The following is a 6,833-nucleotide window of genomic DNA, read 5'->3' as shown; positions in this document are numbered from 1 at the left end:
TTGTTGGTCAATGTTATGCTTAAATAGGGATAGGGATGGATTCTTCTTCACATGGATGGGGAGCATCTTCCAGAGCATGGGGACCCTCTAACATGCATATCTGTCATACCAACATGTCTTGTTTATTTCACAAGCAAAATTTAAATCCTTGTGTCTAGTGGTTCTGATGATGTTTGCTTTCTGGATGTGCAAAATTTACATCAGAGCTGGTTCCAAGGATGCCTCTCAGGAAGCTCTAGGAAACTGATTATAGAGATAGAGCTTTAAGGCGGCCCATATAGGGGAATGTGCATACCATGGATTGTCCTTTTAAGGAACCTTTGTGGGTGTTCTGCCTGTTGCATAAATCTGGTCAGGCACATACTGAAGGGAGCATTTTACACAATGGGGGTATAATAAGGACTGAATAAAGTGGCACTATGACTACCTTTGACCTAGATGTCATGCTCTTCCATATAAGTTGGGTGACATAGAATGATTTTCTTATTGTCTTGGCCACATGTTGATCAAAGGCCAGATTGCTGTCTACATATGTTCTCAGATCCTTGAATACCAGGACAACTATTAGGGATGTCTTATCAATGGTGTAATTAGCCTAGGTGGCAGTTTTCCCAAAGGACACTATAATGTATTTCTTGGCACTGAGTTTTTATCCATGATGTTGGCACCAGTTTCCTGTCTGTGCTAGACTCTCCTGTAAGTTTTTTTTGTGTCATGGTGGGAATCTATGATATCTCCCAATTTGTAGTCATCTGTGAACTTGGTCATCCTAAAACCCTTTACCTCCTAGAGCCAAATAGGTGTGGTCCCAGCTCAAAGCCTTGAGGCACCACACTTGTGACTGGTCTCTTAGCGGAGGTGGTGTCACCAATCCTGACTTCCTGGGTTCTGTCTGTGAGTCAGCTGGCAATCAAGCACATTATGTAGGAGTGCCCAATTCAGTGGATTTGTTAAATATACCTGAGTGAGGTATTATATAGAATGCCTTAGCCAGGTCCAGATAGTGGTATGCACAGTTTTCTCCTCATGCATTGCCTTGGTGACCCCCTCAATGAAGTCCACCAGGATTAGTAGGCATGGCCTTCTCCTGACAAAGCCAAAATGGGTTGGGTAGGTCTATGTACTAGAACCTATGGACATAGCTCTCAAGCTTCCATCTCTAAAATGAGGAACACTGGCCCTCATAATGTGGAACAAATAGGCAAAATGTGGAACACATACAAATGGGTGACTAACAACTTCAACTAGGAAGGTCATAGGGTGGTTAAAATATGCTGGTTTTACTTGTGAAAAAAGATCTTTTAATGAATTAATATGATTTATTTCTATTAACCATGGATATCTGTTAAAAAATTCCTAACACTAACAGACCTTTTCAATGTGGAACTTTGAGGAACATGAACTTTTTAAGATGCCAAATGAGGTACGTTCCTCATAATGAGGTCCAGTTGAGAGGCATGATTTTGTATGAGCAGGTTTTAAAAGAAATATGTGAAAAAGGGTACACCTTCTTTGCACTAAGTAGGCAAGAAGATAATAAGAAGGACAACTTTAGCAGTATAAGTGAAAGAACCTTCAGTTTGATTAATAGTACCTGGCAGTGTAAGCAGATACAACAAGACTAGGAGCTTCTAGATACAATTTATAGTAATGGAGATGAACTCAACAGCAGTACTTGTTGAGCAGTTAGTATTCTGTGGGAGGGAAAAGGTACTTAACTCATTCACTCCAATGGAGCTCAGAAAGTTTGCACTGTAACTTTCAACTTCCACCGGGTCTAAGCCTTTTGACAGAATCAAATTATGTCCTCACATTTCAAACAAATGTTCATATCTCTGAAACTACAGAGGTTACTAAAGAAGTGTAAATGGCAAACTCTTCAGAGCAAACTATTTTTATAGTTGTAATATTCTTTAAGTTCTAGGTCTTAAACTGAATTTTATAAGTCACAGTAAACACAGTAACTATTACATTTGTAATATTTTGTAAAAAAACTTGCAATATCTCAGCAACAGCTCAAGTTACACATATACTGCCAGCATCATTTTATTCAGCTAGCTGAGAGCTTTCTTATGAGGCTAAGGAGTGCTGTCTGTGTTACATGGTTGTTGAGATATTTAGAAAAATGTGAAAATTATATCTATATAAATTAATATCATAACAACAGCAGTTGATATGTATTTACCTGCACTACATAGAGGTCAAATATTAATGCAGTGAGCTTGCCATTGTGTAAGCTTTAAGATGAAATCTTTTAAAACATGCAATAATTCATGGCTTTTGAATTATTAATGCAAATATGAACAAGCAGAATTTGACACCTAGAGACATCAGTAGGAGATAACTGCAGATGCACCAGGAGGCATCACTCGGATGTAATGAGTTAATCAGCTTAGGCAACTGACAATACCAATGAAGGAAAAAAGGAAGGAATTTTGATAGTCAGATCACCATAAGATGCAGAAAAGAAAGACAATCCCTGGAATTAATTTTTTCCGTGCAGAAACAGTGCAGCAGCTCAATAAACATAGTGGGGAACATGCATGAGCCTGCTAGCACCGTTCTTGCACAGACATCACTGAATTATGCTAATTACCTCATTTGCTGCTGAAAATCATGCAAATAAGGTGAATTAGCGATTCAGTAAGCAGGCAGGCATCACTGCAATAACAGTGTGAGGTGCTGAAATGTATTCGGTTACTAACTGAGTACATTTCTGCAAAAATAAAAACAGAGGCTTGACAACTCAAAGTAAGGCATGCATTATAATCATTAGGCATGCCAATGGCCAAAAATATGGCCACTGGCATGGAAAAGAGTTGCAAAATTATAAAATTCAAAGTTTCACTTTTTTGTCTGATTTCGGCTGTTTAAGCATAGGGCAGCGGCGTGCAAACGGGATCGTGCCGAAAATAAAAAAAATTGTGAAAAGACAATTTTAAGTGAAATCTGCATTTTGCCATTATAGTGCATGGCATGCAGAATCAAAACAATAACAGATAACACTGGTTGCTAAGGAGGAAGGCTGTGGTGTAGTGGTGTAACCAGGGACTAAGGCAGTGGGGTATGCAAATGATCAATTTTACTGAATCACTAAATGGGAGACCATTGTCTGGCTGCACCTAACTGTGTAGGAGCTATAAGGGAGTGGTGTAAGCAGGAGAAGCAGCTGACATGAAAAGGGGATGTATCATGCTTGGTGTAAGCACATTGGAGCTCCATGGCTCCCATGTGAGTTTAGCTAAGCACAGCTAAGCAAGGGGGTGTGCCTGAGGCTGTACTGACTTATTCAATGAAATTAAGTGTGTGTTCGCATCCAGGGGAGGGCCATTTCTGCTTCAAAGTGTTTACATTTAGCTAAACGGGTTTACACAGTGCACACCAGGTCTAAAACAAACCAAACAAAAAAAAAACTGGAAGAAGCAAGACTGTTTACATTTGGGTAGCAGGTTTGCACTGCTCGTTTCAGGGCGTAAAAGGGGAGGAAAAGGGAAGGTAAAAAAAAGGGAAATAGCAGAATAAAAGCAATTAAGTACAAATAAAATAAGAGGCAAGTGGAATGTATCATAGCCAGACAATCATACAGGCAGCATCTGCAGCACAACAGTATAAACTGTGCAAACACCTTTCAGTGTGGTTTTTCCCACAAACTCTGCACCATTGGTGTTTACACAGGGGAATTTTAACTGACAAAATGTTAGGGACTGCTGTCGCTTTGATACATCAGTATGCGCTAGAGGCTGAGGGCAGTGAGGAGGATAATGCTGGCAACTGCCCCAGACTGAGAAGGAGGAGAAGAGTGTTCAGACATTGGGTAACCTACCATGGGCTACATGATCTGGAGATAGTAGAGCACTACAGGGTGGACAGGGACATACTTCAGCAACTCATCGAGCTGTGCCGCCCTCACCTCAGACCCAGAGCCAACAGAGGGGAACCCACCCTAGTGGATACCAAGGTATGTGTAGCCTTAGGAATACTAGCTACAGGTACTTTCCAAAGATCTACTGGGGACATCATGGGGGTCTCACAGGCATCTGCATCTAGAGTACTCCACCAGTTCCTGGATACCATGCTACTACATGATGGTGAGCACATTTATTTCCCCAGCACCTGTGAGTAGTGGACCAGCAACATGCACCTCTTCCACAGTGTAGCAGACTATCCGGCAGTACTGGGTGCCATAGAGCGCATGCACATCCACATCAAAGCACCACCCGGTGAGCAGGGTTGGGTCTACATAAACTGCAAGGGCTTTCACTCCATCAGCTGCCAGGTCGTGTGCAATGCACAGGGCATAATCATTAATGTGTATGCTGGCAGCCCTGGAAATGATCACAACTCACATCTGGCATTCCTCACAGCTGTATCAGGGATTTGCCAGGGGGGACATCCCATATGGCCATCTGGTGGGGTATGCTGTCTATGCACTGGAGCCTTGGATGATGACACCCATCAGAAATGCACACACACCCACTCAAGAACACCATAATGTGGCACATGCACAAACCAGGATATTTATAGGGCATGTGTTTCGGGATGCTCAAGTCACAGTTCTGCTGCCTTGACATATCTGGTGGAGCCTTGCGGTACTCTCCAGCCACATGTGCACACATGTTCATAGTATGTGCCATGCTACACAGTATGATCCTGTGGAAACAGCTGCAGCAGGAACAGCACAGGGAAAGGCCACACAGCTCCTCACCATTGCCAAGGTCCCACAGGCACAAAGGGACTTGGAGGAGAAACCCCCTGAGCCAGCTCCTGTAGGCAGATGGAGTCACGCCCAGTATGCCCTGACTTTGGCAAAGAGGCTACACATAGCACACACACTGACACTGTAGGCACCCAGGGACTGACACCTCTCTCTGACTTGCACACACAGTAAAATGGATGACACACACATCACACTACCTGTAACTTACCATGTATAGACAGTGTACTGCGTGCATCCGACATAGGCAGCCCTCAAGCACCGCCCTCACAACTGCTGCAGGCACAAGGTAAGTCACTCTTCTTAACAATAAATGAACGCATTAGTATGTTCTGGTAGCATATCTATGGTATTGCTGCAGGTATGCAAGGGAATGGGGTTGCCTACTGGGATAGCAGCAGACAACTGACAGCTATGTGGGACACCAGGAAATGTTTGCCCCCAATACTGGCCTCCCCCACACTATGCAGTAGTACCCAAGGCCACAACTCCCACTGCAGTATATGTGAGGGCCAACTAACTGGAGGAGGTCATAGGTCACAGGCATGGATGTCAGTGTGGGGTTCCCATACTCACCCCTCAGCCTCATCCAGCAAGTCAGCTGTAGAAAACCATAAAGAAATGTCTGGCAAAGACCCACAAATGGTGAAAATGATGAAATACCCCCCTACAGACTTACACAGTGATACCACCGCAGGTTTTGCAGTTGCAGTAAGGCTCTGAAGGGTAAAAAATCTGAAACTCAAATGTATGCCATTACAATCTGACCTGTGGTCTTTAGTGATATGCCTCTAGTCATCAAAACAGGGCACAGTACTATGCAAAATGGAACTACAGTCTGTGCAAATGTGTACAGTTGACAGGTGTGCTCCCTCCACCCATATTCCCATAGCAATGCAGTAACATGTATGTTTGCAGGGAAATAGCAGCAGAGCACACATTGCCAGGGCTGTCCCAATACACATGATAACTTGTTGCATGTCCACAATATGCAGGGATCAAAAGCTATGTATATGTGTGGTTAATACTGTCAGGATTTGGTCAGCACTTACTCCTGGGTCTTGTGTTGTAGTGGTCTAGGTACAGTGCTGTCTTTGACAGGGACATGATCAGAGAACTGCAGTGCCAACTATTATGCATGTCAGCTACACCTATGTTAGGAGATGTACACAATGTCCAGTTGTCAATATCTATTAATGCAGGAAAGCTGTACAGGTCATGGACAGGGGGCCACACATATGGACAGTACACAGCTTGGAGTAACCTACACAGTGCCTACCATACCTCTCAACTGTACAGAGCTATTGCAGAATGTCCAGATGTTTGCATCATAATTACGGTCTGTATAACACGAAATACTGGTTGCCTGGCAATTCACTGGCAAATCACGCAAGACTAAGGTCAGAAAATAAAGACAGATTGTAGTGTCAGACTGCATACCCCATAGAAACATGCTTGCTAATGCAAAACCTGTTATTGAATCACCTTTCTAGGTTTGTAAGGCCAATACTTAAAAATGGTCCCTACATTTAGGCCTCTGTGCCCCAATCACTTATGGTTTTGTCCAGATGTCTGGCTCTCAGAAGTCGAGAGGTATGGTGCCTATAGGACAGCAGGTACCTGAAGGTCAGTGTACTGCCAGTATATAAAAGGCTGCCGCCTTTCTGTGTCAGCTCTGATGTGTCACTGGCCAACAACCATACCCCTCGAATGACACACGTTGTCACAGAAGAAGCACAAGTATGCCTTGTATATCTGTTCTGCTTGTCCTAACATTGCATTTGCCTGCCAACTATTTGCAAAACAAGAAAGGGTCATGTCAAAATAGCAATGGCAGACAGTGGGGAAGCAGGAATCAAACCCATAAGAGCAAACAAGCAATTACCAAACCGGTCTCCCAACTGTCTACGTTTGGCAGAACATTATTAACACCTTGACCCATGTGTGCGCCTTTGTCTGACTGTCATATTTTGGCCTGTGCAGATGTCAGTCTGTGATGGTATGACAGCTAGGCCCACATGTAGCCTCATAATAACATATAGCAATACAAACCGTCTAAGGATCACAGCAAATGGAGTGGTGCAATGATGGACAACCTGCTAAATAGTTTCACTCAGAG

Source organism: Protopterus annectens, chromosome 2.part2, assembly GCF_019279795.1.
Source record: "Protopterus annectens isolate FY-2018-M chromosome 2.part2, PAN1.0, whole genome shotgun sequence".
NCBI lineage: Eukaryota > Metazoa > Chordata > Ceratodontiformes > Protopteridae > Protopterus > Protopterus annectens.
This window is presented reverse-complemented; position numbering follows the sequence as displayed.